The sequence below is a fragment of the Cryptomeria japonica genome, chromosome 3 (genome assembly GCF_030272615.1).
Source record: "Cryptomeria japonica chromosome 3, Sugi_1.0, whole genome shotgun sequence".
Lineage (NCBI taxonomy): Eukaryota > Viridiplantae > Streptophyta > Pinopsida > Cupressales > Cupressaceae > Cryptomeria > Cryptomeria japonica.
The window spans coordinates 928,749,633-928,765,200 of NC_081407.1; the positions used below are offsets into that span (position 1 = coordinate 928,749,633).

General features: G+C 37.4%; 1 pseudogene; it reads right to left on the bottom strand.

The window, feature by feature from the left end:
* Nucleotides 1-15,568, bottom strand: part of LOC131874435 (uncharacterized) — a 132,474-nt pseudogene that overhangs the window by 93,998 nt on the left and 22,908 nt on the right.

The window sequence follows — 15,568 nt, forward strand, 5'->3', positions numbered from 1 at the left end:
CAAATAGGTAAATGTAGTCTTTGGTAAGGGCTTAGTGAATATATCTGCTAGCTGCTCCTTACTGGAAATATGTTGAAGTACAACTTCCTTATTCTGAACTTTCTCTCTCAAGAAGTGATATTTAAGCTCAATGTGCTTAGTTATAGTATGCAATACCGGATTCTTGGAAATATTTATTGCACTTGTGTTGTCACAAAATATATTCACTGGTTTAGATATAGGTACTTTAAAATCTTCCAATACATGTTTCATCCAGATTGCTTGAGTGCAGTTCATAAATGCTGCCACATATTCTGCTTCAGCTGTAGACTGGGAAGTACAACTTTTCTTCTTACTCGTCTAAGATACTAATCTTCCACCAAGAAAGAACGCTCCACTGGTTGTGCTCTTCCAGTCGTCCACATTACCTTCCCAATTAGTATCGATATACACTTTGAGATTGAAGTCACCATTATATGGATACCACAATCCATAGTCAATTGTTCCTTTCAGATATCTAAGAATCCTCTTGACTGCTACCAAGTGGGATTCTCTAGGACATTTCTGAAAAAGAGCTACTATGCCCACTGCATGAGCAATATTTGGTCTACTGTGCACCACATAGTGTAGCTTACCTATCATTGATCGATACTCCTTTTCGTTTACCAGCATTGAATCATCTTCCTTAGTCAGTTTATAGCTGGTCACCATCGGTGTACCAACTGGTTTTCTTTCCTCCATGCCAAAAGTCTTCAATACCTCTTTGACATACTTGGACTGGGTAATAAAAATACCCTCTTTCATTTGCTGAATTTGTAACCCAATGAAGAACTTTATCTCTCCAATTAGAGACATCTCAAACTCTTTCTTCATTATATTTGGAAATGCATGGCTCATTTCATCATCTCCTCCAAAGATTATGTCATCTACAAATACTTCATAGATCAGAATCTGATCACCCTTTGATTTCAAGTAGATGTTGCTATCTTCACTTGTTCTCTGAAATCCAATCTTCCAAAGATGAGAATGTAATCCTTCATACCATGCCCTAGGTGCTTGTTTCAATCCATACAGGGCTTTGTGTAATCTACACACCATGTTACTATCTTCTGATAGGGCAAACCCTTCTGGTTGCTCTATATATACTTCCTCTTCAAGGATTCCATTCAAGAATGCAGACTTCACATCTATCTGATATATCTTAAATCCCTTAAATGTTGCAAATGCAAGTAGCATTCAAACACCTTCTAGTCTAGCCATAGAAGAAAAGGTTTCTCCATAGTCTTCTCCCTCCTCCTGAGTGTATCCCTTGCATACAAGCCTAGCCTTGTTCCTTATAACTGTACCTTCTTCATTTAGCTTATTCCTGAAGACCCATTTGGTACCTATGACATTTTTGTGTTCTAGTCTGGGTACCAAAGACCATGTTACATTCTTTTCTATCTAGTTTAGCTCCTCTTCCATTGCTTTAATCTAGTCTTCATCTGTAAGTACTTCTCTGGAAGTCTTGGGTTCTAATTCAGAAATCCTGCAAGAGTTTTCTTTCACTTTTCTTCTTGTGAGTATCCCAACATCTTTATCTCCTATGATCTGCTTCGGATCATGATGCAATTTCACATATCTTGGAATGACTCTAGCTGGTTCTTCTTTCTTTTCCTCTTCTCCTTCTTCTCCATCCTCTTCTTCTCCTACTGCAGCTTCTACTAGTATAGGAACACTGAGATCTTTGCTTGTTTCTATTGTAACCGGTTCCCAGAAAGCTATTCCTGGTTCACCTTCCACTTGCTCGCTACTGGTTCCCTTAGATTTCTCAGGTGATTCATCAACCTTGACATTGATGCTCTTAACAATCTTTTGAGTTCTATTATTGTAGCACTTGAGAGCTTTTCTCTTAGTGGAATATCCCCAAAATATTCCCTCATCACTTTTAGTATCAAATTTGCTCAAATGTTCTCCTCTCTTGATATAGCACTTACTCCCAAATACCTTAAAGTAACTCATAGTGGGAGTCTTCCCGGTCTAGTACTCATAAGGGGTTTTATCTTTTCTTTTCTTGATAAGTACTCGATTCATTGTATAGACTGCAGTGCTCACTGTTTCTCTCCAAAAAGTGTGAGCAACCTTTCCTTGGATCAACATTGTTCTCACCACTTCAGCTACAGTCCTGTTATTCCTTTCTGCTATGCCATTCTGTTGTGGTGTCCTTGGGGTAGACAACTACCTCTTGATACCTCTATCTTCATAGTACTTGTTGAATTCATCAGAAGAGAATTCTCCTCCTTGATCAGTTCATAGGCACTTTATCCTTTGGCCACTTTCCTTTTCTACTAATGCTCTGAAGGCTTTGAATTTTCCAAATCCTTCAGACTTGTCTTTCAAGAATGTGACCCACATCATTCTTGAGCAGTCATCAGTAAAAAATCATAAAATACCTATCTCCTTGAATACTTCTAGTTTTCATAGGACCACACAAATCAGTATGCACAAGGTCAAGTAAAATTTTTGTTGAAAAAGACTTACCTTAAAAAGTTGAGGAAGACAACTTCCCAAGTTGATATTTTCTACACAAAGAATTCTCAGGTTTGTTTAGCAAAGGCAATCCTCTTACTGCCTTGATCTTATCGGATTTAACAATATTGTCAAAGTTCATATGACAAAGTCTCCTATGCCATATCCAACTGTCATTAAACTTAGTCATCAGACACTGACTAATCTTGGCATTCAACTGAAATAGGTTACCTCTGGTCTACTTACCAGTGGTAATAAGTTCACCACTCTTTCCAATTATACCACAGATTCCACCTTTGAACTTTAGAGTGAGTCCTTTTTCATTCAGCTGAGCAACACTTAAAAGGTTATGCTTCAGACCTTCTACCCAGTAGACATCATCTACACTGCTCTTTTCATTCAGTGAGATGGATCCTTTACCTTTTACCAAGCATGGTGCATCGTTGCCAAATCTGACAACACCTCTATCATATTCTTCTAGAGACAAAACTTCTTCAGTCACCAGTCATGTGGTGAGAACAACCACTATCAATAATCCACTCATTGGAGTTGTCAATGTGAGAGATAAGTGCTTTCTTGTTAGACACTTCTTCCTTTACAACTATAAACACTATATCTTCACTCTCTTCATCCTCCGATTCTTCATCAGTAACACCTTCATCTACAACAACAAGACATTTTCTCCTATTTCCTCCTTTATACTTTCTAAACCTCTCTGGTTTATCCTTATTATCACTGTTAGGACAATTAACAACTATATGTCCTATCTTGTTGCAGGAGAAACATTTTAAAGGAAGCTTACCTCTATATTTACCAGTTCCTTTCAGAAGTCTTTTAGCAAGAAGAGCTTCAAACTCCATTAGAATCTCTTCATCATCCATATCTCTGTATTGTCTAGATTCATAACTGGTACTAGTTTCTTTTCCTTTTCTAGATGGTGCAGTAGATGCTCTAAAGGCCGACTCAGTCTTCTGAACACTACCATCATAGCTATTCAAATCATATGCAGTCAACTTTGCAATGATAGAGTCTAAGGATACATTGGTTTTATCAATAGACCTTAGTTCTTGAATAGCAACAACCCTGATTGCATAGATCTGTAACAATGATCTCAAGACTTTACTAACAACAGTGGCATCTTCAATTGTTCAACCAGCACTTTTGATATCTCCAACCACAGTCTTAATCCTAATGCCATATTGCTGAATGGTCTCTCCTTCAACCATCCTCATGTATTCAAATTTCCTCTAAGGCTCTCTTCCTTAGCTTTCTTTACATGCTCATCACCACCATAAATGGTTTCCAGTGCATCCCATACATCCTTAGGAGTGTCCTTGTCTTGTACATCAATAAACTCAATATTTGACAAGCTGCTGATAAGGGCTTCCATGACTTGCCCATTTTCTTGAATCTCTCTCTTATGATCATTGGTCAGAGTGCCAATGGGAATCACATAGGCATTCTCAACATAGCTCTAGTGTTGAGTACCCATACTCTTGATGTAAATATTTATTCTATCCCTCCATATCTTGAAGTTATCTCTATTGAACTTAGGACCTTCCCTCTTCATCATTATAGCAGGATATTTTACCTCAAGCGGTTAAGCTTATATCACCGAGGACATGGAGTTGCTCTGATACCAATTGATAAATAATAATGAACAAATACCCTAATCGGTACTGAGAGGGGGGGTGAATCAGTACAAACAAATACTTTCCCAACAACTTATCAAGTTAAAGCAATATCAACCGGTTGTCTTCATTATTGAACTTAACCATGGCAATACCGGTTAAACATAGTAAGACTTTAGACAACATAAACTGATAAGTTTGAACACTTCAAATACATTCAATACTTGATAACTTCACCCATAAACATATGCATGTGGTATACCAGTAATACCATAACCTAATAGCTTTGCATGCATAATTACTAAAACACAAAATACTTAATCATCACATGAAAAATGCACAACTCATGACACACAGATTTTTCACGTGGAAACCCAAATGGGAAAAACCATGGTGGGGATGAATACCCACAAGCTTGTTTTGAACTCTTTTGAAACTTTCTCTATTAGGAGCCTAGTCTGGTTAAAGAGATTTACAATAAGGTTCTGCTAGGAACCAATCCTATTAAAGATCACTTGGTTAAGGGATGGCTATATACCTTGTTAAAGGTTGAAACCGTGTTAGAGGTTAACTCTCTAGAGGATTTGAAGAACTCAATTATCTTGAGTCACTCGGTTAAAGGATTTACAATAAGCCTATTAAAGCTACCCGGTAAAGGGATTTCCCAACTGTTGAAATGGTTAGAAGACAACAAGTAAAACTTTGATCTGATAACAACACTATATGCCAAGGCAGATCCTTTTCATTTCCTCTACTCTGCAATCACACTATGCAGTTTTCCTCTTACTGGTCTGGCAAGTATCTCATCAATTGGATACATGCACAACATTTGCCAACAACTTACAACAACAAACATCATCAACCTTATAGACAATAGTTAGGTCGGTAGCATAAACCCTAAACCCTAAGCATCTTAGGTTTACAATACAAGCGGTCCAATCTTGACCATCCAAACACTTTGCATAGAGAAATATAATCTTAAATAGATCACAAGACAATTTGCATTGTTCATTCTTCACCGCATATGGAAATTGGTAACCCATCACGCTTTCTTCTCATATCGCTAAGAAGAATGTTCATTCCCGAGGTAAACATTTAATGCAACTGATATTCATATGCAAGATCCTCAAGGAAATCCTTCACGCACACAAAACTGACATGGCACCTCGATCTCATTCTCACCTCTTAGCTAACTCATCATAGGATGCCTTCGGTTGCATTGCACAAGCTGGATTTCCAAACCGGAAACCCTAAAGCTAAGACTACCAACCGGTAGTCATGCTTAGTGAAACCCTGACACCGGTTCACAACATCTCTTCATATCTCTTCATACCGGTTCACCAACTTCTTTTAATCTGCATACTGGTTTAATTGTACTTATTGACATCAATGACAACATACATTATCATCATATCAACATGCCGGTTCATCATATGCCAACAATATCCAACAAGAATCAACTACAAGATTCAAGGTAAGGTTTGTAAAGTTGTCATAGATTCACGATCTACTGATAACATTGTATCTTTGGAAGCAGTAAATGAGTTGAACTTGGAAAGAATACTCCATAGTTGTCCATATAGAGTCAGTTGGTTGAACAAAGGGCAACACATACTCATGAATGAACAAGCATGGGTAGAGTTCAGTATTGGGGCGCATAAGGATAAAATTTTGTGAGACATCCTTCCAATGGATGCTTGCCATCTCTTGCTTGGCAGACCATGGCAGTTTGATAGAAAGGCTCATCATGATGGAGAAAATAATGCTTACTCCTTCCAAAAGGAAGGTGTGACGTTTAGGATACAATCAGTAGTAGAAAGGGATCCACAACATGTAGGATCTAGTGTGATGATGGTAGGAGAAAAGGAATTCCTTGATACACTAAAAGAGGAAGGTGGAGTAGCCTTTGCTTTGATTGTGAAACCCAAGGAAGAAAGGAAGAAGGGTGTGAGTGAGGTAGGACCTAAGGAGGTCATGGAACTGCTGGACCGGTACAAAGGAGTGGTTGTTGAAGATATACATGATTCCCTGCCACCTATCAGAGATATTAGTCATCAGATCGACCTCATACCAAGAGAAATACTTTCTAACAAGGCAACATATAAAATTACCCCACATTAGAATGAAGAGATAGCTAGGGAAAATTTAAGAGCTCCTAGATAAAGGGTTGATAAGAAAGAGCCTTAGCCCATGTGTAGTGCCTATTTTTTTAGCCCCAAAGAAGGATGGGAAATGGAGCCTTTGTATTGATTCTAGGGCTATAAATAGGATAACCATCAGATATAGGTTTCCTATTCCAAGGATAGAAGACCTATTGGATTATTTAGGGGGAGCTACCCATTTCCTAAAATTGAGCTCAAGCTTGGGTACCATCAGATAAGGATTAGAGAGGGGGATGAATGGAAAATTGCATTTAAAACCAATGAAGGGTTGTATGAATGGCTTGTGATTCCTTTTGGTCTTTCAAATGCCCCTAGCACCTTTATGAGACTAATGAATGAATTCTTGTAGGAGTTTATAGGGAAATTTGTGGTTTCTACCTTGATGACATATTGGTGTTTAGCAAGAGCAAGGAGGATCACTTGAATCACTTGAAGATAGTCTTGAAGCGACTGCAGGAGCAGAAGCTGATGATAAATTTAGAAAAGTATGACTTCATGAAGCAGCAGTTGGTGTACTTAGGCTTTGTCATCTCTAAGGGTGCATTAAAGATTGATTCTTCCAAGATAGAGGCTATTTTGAACTGGCCTACACCTAAGACAGCCAGAGAGGTAAGAAGTTTTCATGGCTTGGCAACATTTTATGGGAAATTCATTAGAAATTATAGTGATATTTGTGCACCTATGTTAGAAACCATCAAGGGTGGTGGTAAGGTGAAGTTCGTGTGGAGCAAAGAAGCAGATAAGAGTTTTGAATGTTTAAAACAGAAAGTTGCCAAGTACTCAGTCCTAGTATTGCTTGATTTCAGTAAGGTTTTCACCACTGAATGTGATGCAAGTGGTTTGGCCATAGGAGTAGTATTGAGCCAAGAGGGCAGACTGGTGGCCTTTTTAAGTGAAAAAATAAATGAAGCAAAGAGGAGTATTCCTCATATGATTTAGAGTTGTATGCTATGGTACAAGCTCTAAAAAAGTGGAGGCATTACTTGCTTCCTAAGGAGTTTATTGTGTATACTGATAATCATGCTCTTAGTTTTTTGAATGGATAGGAGAAACTCATTCATAGACATATGAAATGGGTTGAAAGTCTTCAAGAATACACCTTCATCATCAAGCACAAGAAAGGGGTAGCCAATAAGGTTACAAATTCTCTAAGTAGGAGGGTGTTGAGAGTGCAAGAAGTATAGTTGCAGAGTATGGGTGTTGAAGCACTCAAAGGATTGTATGAAGAGGATCAATATTTCAAGGAAATATATAAGGTATGGTGTAAGTTTGAAAATGCTTTTCATGGAGAATTTTCTGACTATACCTTGTAGGATGGTCTTTTGTTCAAAGGGTGTCAGTTATGTATCCCTAGATGTTCAACGAGGGATAATGTAGTAAAGGAGAAACATAGTTGTGGTTTAGGATGTCACTTTGGGTTAAATAAGACCTTGGACCTAGTTAGGAGGTTTTACTTTTGGCCTATGATGGAGACTGATATCAGAAAGTTTGTGGAGAGTTGTACTATGTGTCAGAGAGAAAAGAGGGTCTCAACCAATGCAGGACTATACCAACCTTTGCCTATACCAAGTAGACCATGGGAAAGTTTGAGTATGGACTTTGTGATAGGATTACCTAAGACAAAGATAGGTCATGACAATGTATTTTTTGTGGTAGACAGGTTCAGTAAGATGGCTCACTTTATTCCTTGTAAAACCACAAATGATGCTAGCTATATTGCAAGATTATTTTTAAAAGAAATTGTTAGATTCCATGGGTTGCCTTTGAGTATTGTATCTGATCGGGACAACAAGTTTGTAGAGAATTTTTGGAGAACCTTGTGGAAAAGGTTGGGAACAAATTTGTCTTTTACCTCAGCCTATCACTCTCAAACTGATGGCCAAACTGAAGTTGTGAATAGGTCGTTGGTAAATATTATTAGATGTTTGACAAAGGATTAAGGAAGTAGTTGGGATATGGTGATACCTCAGGAAGAGTATGCCTATAATGATTCAATAAATGGGAGCTTAGGTCTGAGTCCTTTTGAGATTGTCTATGTTAGTCATCCAAGAAGAGTCTTTGAATTGAGAGATGTCCAGGGGTTGGACAAGAGAAGTGGAAATGTTGACAAATTTGCAGAGACTATGAAAGACGTGTATCAACAAGTCACATATACCTTGCAAAAGAACAGTCAAAAGGTTAAAGCAAGAGTGGATTAGAGAAGAAGAGATGTGCAGTATCAAGTGGGTGACATGGTAATGGTTCATCTCAACAAGGACAAGTATCCTAAGGGAAGCCATAGCAAGTTAAGGATGCACATAATTGGACCTTGTAAAATTTTGGATAAATATGGTCCTAATTCTTACAAAATTGAACTCCCTGATGATGTTGCTATTTCACCTATATTTAATTTTTTTGATCTAACATTGTATAGGAGTCCTACCGTAGAAGAATGTGCAGGTGAATTTGTTCAGCAAAGTGAAGAGTGGATACAACACTTACCACCTAAGGATCCGCCTAAAATGGAGTGCATTTTGGATAGTAGGGAAGCCAAGAAAACAAGGCACAAGACCTATTTTGAACACTTAGTTAAATGGAAGGGCCTTACTGACTCAGAAGCTACATGGATGTTGGAAGAAGATATCACAAAGTAGGGTGGTGATTTGTAGCAGTTAGTCTCTTAGAGGACTCAAGACAAATTTCATCCTGGGAGTATGGTGCAGGAGCACGTACCTATGAAGGCATGAGCCAGGAGAAAGATGATTTTATATTAGTTAGAAGAAATGTAATAAGACCCTATGGGTCCTATTTTGTAATTCAATGTCCTAGGAGTGTGACAAGTTTGTCCATGTTTGGATCAAATTGTCATCTAGGGCCTCGTAGAGAAAATTGAGTCAATAAGGGTCATAATGGTCTAAATTGAGGCATCAAGTGACCACAAGTCTATTTGAGTCATTTTTGATGTTTTAAAGTCAAATGTAATCATTTTGTGGGACTGTGATATTCTAGAGTCTAAGTTGGTCGAATTATGCAAAAGTTGTCATATTGTCAATTTGTTGTCATGACAATTTTGCACTTTTTGTAAATCAAGATTCTCCAACAATCAGTCAGTTTGAAAAATAGCTGGAGGAAGTTATGGCCATTTGGGAAACACCTTTAAAGGCCCCAAAAATTGAAGAATGTATGTTGGTTATGTTGGTTGACTTGGAAAGGAATTTTATGCATCAAGAACTGTTGGAAACTCAAAAAATCATCTGATTTTTATTGATTGCATACTAAAGGTGGATTGGTAAGAATTATCATGACTTAGATCTTGCAATTAGATTGCCTTACCTTTTTTTTTATACAGTGTGGAACCTTGAAGTGATCGCTACCCATTTCTACAAGTAAATCTTTATCGAGTAGCCTAAAACCCTTAAACCCCTAGGGTTTGACTGCAATAATGGGTTTTGGCCTATAAATCCTTAACTAAACTCTCTGCCTTTATACGAGATGATACACCACTGCATCATATTGTCATGCCTGTGATGTGCGATACCTACAGCTGCAACACAAAACACTCAATAGATCATTACAAGCATGGTTAGAAAATAATAAGCAAATAAATATGAACCATGACAAAGCGACCTATCGCCTCCTAAGAGATGCAAGTATGGATTTGTTCTCAAATCTGGATAAGAAATCCTAGTGACTTGACTACACCTAGATGGAGGATTTGAAATGATAATGATATGCAAAGATGAGATTGATTATGCTAGATTGATCTAAGAGATTAATTAAGCTAATGATATGAATGCTTAAGCTATGATGATGATGCAATTAAGCTAGAAAAGAGATTGATTAAGCTACATGATTCAACAATTATGCTAGAAAATGATCAAATTAAATAGATTTAAAATGCAATTGCCTATAATAACAATGCTCAAATGATATGCTAGAATGGATATGCCTATAGTAACAATGCATAAGATGAAAATGTGATGGGATCCTTATTGCTCCAAAATGGGGGATATTTATAGGATTTCCAAGGCCAGGGGTGAGGTGGTAGGAATCAACGGTCAAGATTGAGTCTGAAGATATCAAGGGTGAAATTGGAGGAGGTTGAAGAAGAGGTTGGAGGAAGAGACACTTGTCATCTCTATGGTGACAAGTGTCAAGGAGCTTTGCTCATAAAAGGGAAAGTGTCTAAGAGAGGAGACATGTGGCCAAAGTGCCATGTGTCTCAAGAAGAAAATATCCACACCATAGGAGGTTAGGATAAGAAGGTTAGAATGTGTAAGATAGGATATGATGAATACTAAGAGGGGGGGTGAATTAATATACCAAAAAATATTGAACTTAAATAGTTTAGCAGTAAACCAGTATAACAATTTTACTAACAGAGCGGTTAACACAAATGCAAACCAAACAACAAATAAGGCATTCACTCATAGAAGCACAATCACCATAACACAAGAGATTTTGACATGGAAACCCAAATGGGAAAAACTACGGTGAGATGAAACTCATAAGTAACTATCTGCAGAATAGTAACTAGACTGGTTAAGGTCATACAATGTTCTTTACCAGAATAGATCCTATTAGGAATCTCAATCTCTATTAGGAGATAAGTCTGATTAAAGACTACCTTGTGAGAGGATTTCAGATCCACAGTTGTGAACCACCTTGTTAGAGGATTTACAAAGGCTTTGTCAGGCCTACTCGGTTAAGGGTTTTAGACTTGTCGAAGATGTGAGTAATCAACAATTGAGTCATCTAAATACTAGCATAGTATGCTTGGTTAGATCCTTGATAGCTCATTATTAATGCATTTCAGCATTACTTCAGTCTTCAAAATCTCCACACTCTTTTTCTTCAAACAGACCTAATCTTTTTCTGTGATTGCACATGCAAAAACCTCATCAACCACCTAAAACCCTAACAACTACTAAAACCCTAGACATGATGTCCTTATAACGGAATCTGATTTCATGTCAGTCCAATAGGATTACATTGCAAGTTCCTAGGTTCAGTGCATCTAGACACATTTGGTAACACGACACAGAATCACCGCCAAAGTGTCGGTGGATGATAACTCATCACAAAAATAATACCAGTTGGTAACTCATCACAGAGTAAACTGATTCATACATTTACCTATTACTGGTTCACATATTTTACCGATTACCGGTTCACACATTTTACCAATTACTAGTTTTGTGAAAATGAAGACTAGGAAAATTGATAACAACCACTTTGTTCCTTCATACCGCTTTGGGATCCTCGAACCGCTTGGGTCTTCGTACCACTTAGGTCTTCATCCCGCTTGAGACCGGTAAACACTTTCTGCAAAACACTGATAGTCTAAAGACTATAATACACAATACCGGTTGGAACAAATACCGGTTGAGCATAACTCATACATACAAAAAGTGATCTCAATGCAAGTGTGTGTCCATCAATGACAATCACAACATCATCATCAAAAATGCCAACAATCTCCCCCTTTGGCATTGATGGCAACACTTAGGAAAATTTTGACATCTAAGTGTTTTACAATAAAAATATGCCATAATAAAAAATTACTCCCCCTAAGCATATACACTATCCCTTTTGCAGAAAATACAATGTATACTACTCCCTTATAGAGATAAACATGAAAGTATACATAACATGCATCAAAATTTTAAATACAGAATAATACTCCCCCTTTGCCAACAATGACAAAGTATTGTAGAATAACCCCTGTTTCTCATTATCATTAATATACTAAATGTTTACGACAATAATGAGTGAAACTTATCGAAAACTGATTTAAAATCCCGCATGAAGGCTTTCATGAATAAATACCATGACTCAAGCAATGAGGTAGCAACCTGACTTTCTGTTTGCATCTAGGATACCTGTTCCTCCATGGCATCCAAGGTACTCATCTCTTGAGTGACCGTTTAGGCATCCAAATTGAGATAGCACTTCTGAAGTATTTGCAGTCATGGTAGTAGAACCAGTTTCTTGCAAATATGTGGTCTGGTTGGTGATCTCCAACTCTATTCTGATAGTTTGGAGTTGAAACCAGTGAACGGTTTGCCCAAATGTGGTGAAGGAATCATAGGGCATCTTGAAGGTGCTTATATATGCCTGTAAGTCAGATTGCAGCTTTTCCTTCTGTGCAAGCATATCATCAAAAAATAGATGGGGTTGGCTTATCTTACTGAGTAGTAGTTTCCCCTCATCTAGAGCATCTCTTATGTCCTTCCATGCTTTCTAAAGTTTAGACCGGAGCTCATTTAATTTCTGTTGGCATTTTTTATGTTTATGTTGTGATTGTCATTGATGGACACACACTTGCATTGAGATCATTTTTGTATGTATGAGTTATGCTCAACCAGTAATTGTTCCAACTAGTATGATGCATTATAGTCCTTAGACTATTGGTGTTTTGCAGAAAGTGTTTACCAATCTGAAGCGGCATGTTAACCCCAAGCGGTTCGAGGATCTCAAGTGGTACGAAGGATCAAAGCGGCAGAACACATACTTCCCAGTCTTCATTTTGTCAAACCGGCAACTGGCATTTTGCTTGAACCGGTATTTTGTATGAACTAGTAATACTCTATGATGAGTTACCAACTGACATCTTGTGATGAGTTACCATCCATCAATTATTTGACGGTGCCGACACTTTAACAGTGCTTTTTGTGTCGTGTTACCAAGTATGTCCAGGTTCATTGAACCTAGGAAATTGTAATGTAATCCTATTGGACCGACATGAAATCAGATTCCTTTATAAGGACATCATGTCTAGGGTTTTAGGTTGTTGATGTGGTTGTAGTGAAAGTTTATGTTCATGCTAGGGTTTAAGGTGGTTGAGGAGTTAGAGAGAGTATGAATGTGTAGAAGACTGAAGCAATGTTGGAATGCATTAGGAATGAGCTATCAAAAATCTAACCAAGCAGTCTGTGCTATTAGCTAGATCAATCACTTGTTGATTACTCACATCTTTGACAAGTTTGTAGCCCTTAACCGGGTAGGCCCAAAAGCTTTTTGTAAATCCTCTAACAAGGTGGTTCACATCTATGGATCTAAAATCCTCTAGCAAGGTAGTCTTTAAACGAACTTATCTCCTAACAGAGATTGAGATTCCTAACAAGATCTGTTTTGGTAAAGAGCATTGTAAGACCTTAACCAGTCTGACCTTAACCAGTCTGGTTCCTATTCTGTAGATAGTTACTTGTGAGTTCCATCTCACCGTGGTTTTTCCCATTTGGGTTTCCACGTCAAAATCTCTTGTGTTATGGTGTTTGTGCTTTTGTGGGTGAATGTATTATTAGCTATTTGGTTTGCATGTGTGTTAACTGGTTTGTCTGCTAAACTGTTTTACCGGTTTACTATTAGTCTTGCAAAGTGTTTAAGTGCAAAGATTTTTGGCATACTAATTCAGCCCCCCCTCTTAGTATTCATCAATTTTTTCACTAAGGCAGTGTTCAGTTCCTTTTGATGCTTCTTTTGTGCATTGGCTTCAACAACATCTTCTAGGCATTGCACCTGGTCCTCTACAACTATGCATAAAAGTTTCAGTTGGGCCAGAGAGGAATCGGTACTGGGGAGGTTAGTACTGGGTATCAAACTGGTAGGAGTTTCTATCATAGTTTGAATAACATCTTGTTTCTTCTTCCTCCTTAATTCTTCCAGTTGCTCTTGGGCAAGCTTAATGCTTTGCAACAACTCCATTTCATTTGCAGATTGGAGGTCAATGGGACTAGTAATGTCAACCAGTTTGGCTTGACTACCAGTTGCCTTTGGGGTCTCCACTTGTGTGCTCTTTGCTGCTTCCTCCTCTTTGGCTCTTTACTTTTCCTCTTCAACCTTCTTTTTCTCCTCATCTTCTTTCTTTCTCTTTTCTTCTTCCTTCTTTCTATCTTCTTCTTTCTGCTTCTCTTCTTCTTTCTTCTTCTCCTCTTCCTGTTTCCTCTTCTCTTCCTCTTTTCTCTTCTCCTCTTCCTGTTTCTTCTTCTCCTCTTCCTATTTCTTCTTCTCCTCTTCCTCTTTCTTCTTCTCCCCTTCCATTTTCTTCTTCTCCTCTTCCTTTTTCTTCTTCTCCTCTTCCTCTTTCTTCTTCTCCGCTTCCTTTTTCTTCTTCTCCTCTTCCTCTTTATTCTTTTTCTCTTTCTCCGCTTCCACTTTATCAACTTTTTCTTTGTCCTATTTTTATTTGTCCACTCTCTCTTTGTCAACCTTGTCCTTTGCTACATCTAGAGTGACATTTTCACTATCCAAAGCATCAATGTCAATTGTGTCTGTAGACACCCAAAAATGGTCAACGCTTGCAAGGTCATACTTTAACATTTGCGCATTGCCTCATTTTAGGTTTTTGCATCGCATTAACATTTCTCCTATGTCACGCACTTGGTCTTTATCATTTGCGAACATCGAGTCATTCTTCTATATTCTTCAATCATCTCATCCTTGAATTTGATCTTGTCGACAACAATATTCAGTCATGATTTTGATCGATTTTACCCTGTCGCATCAATGTGCGTATTCATTTGTCATCATTTTGGACATCGTCAATCCTAATTAGGGTTTTGTCCTCCTATCAATCTTATCATTTTGGACATCGTCAATCCTAATTAGGGTTTTGTCCTGTTTTCAATCTTATCATTTGGCGATCGGTTTATCAATCTTGTCGATTTATCATCAATCCTTCAATCTTGTCATTTTGCGATCGATTTGTCATCGATCGTGGTCATGTCTAATCTTGTCATCTTGCAATCTATTTTGTCAATTTTGTCATTTTTCAACCGATTTGTCATCGATCGTTATTTGTCTCAATTGGCGCATCTATCAATCAAATCATTTTGTCGCATTGGTCATTTATCAAATCAAAACATGATCAAGTCAATTATAGACCTAATTATCATCCTCGCATTTCTAATTCGTCTTCTAGGGTTTCATGATTCAATCATTTAACCTAATTTGTCATTTCTTCCTTTAGGATTAAATAAATTACTTATTTATCCTAAGTTTCCTTATTACAATTAAATCTTCATTTAATTGTCTAATTATTCCTCTTTGTGAATTGATTAATAAATGAAAAATTATTAATTAATTCACTAAATCCTAATTTCTAATTTCTTTCAATTTCTAATTTCCTATTTTCATTATTTTCTAATTTCCTAATTTCTTAATTCTTAAATTCAATTTTCTCCTATTTCTTTCCTAAATTTATGGCAATGACATAGAAATTTGTCATAAAATGTCATAAATTGTCATAAAATTCTTGACATAGAAATGTGTCATAGAATTTGTCATGAATTTGTCATAAAATGTCAT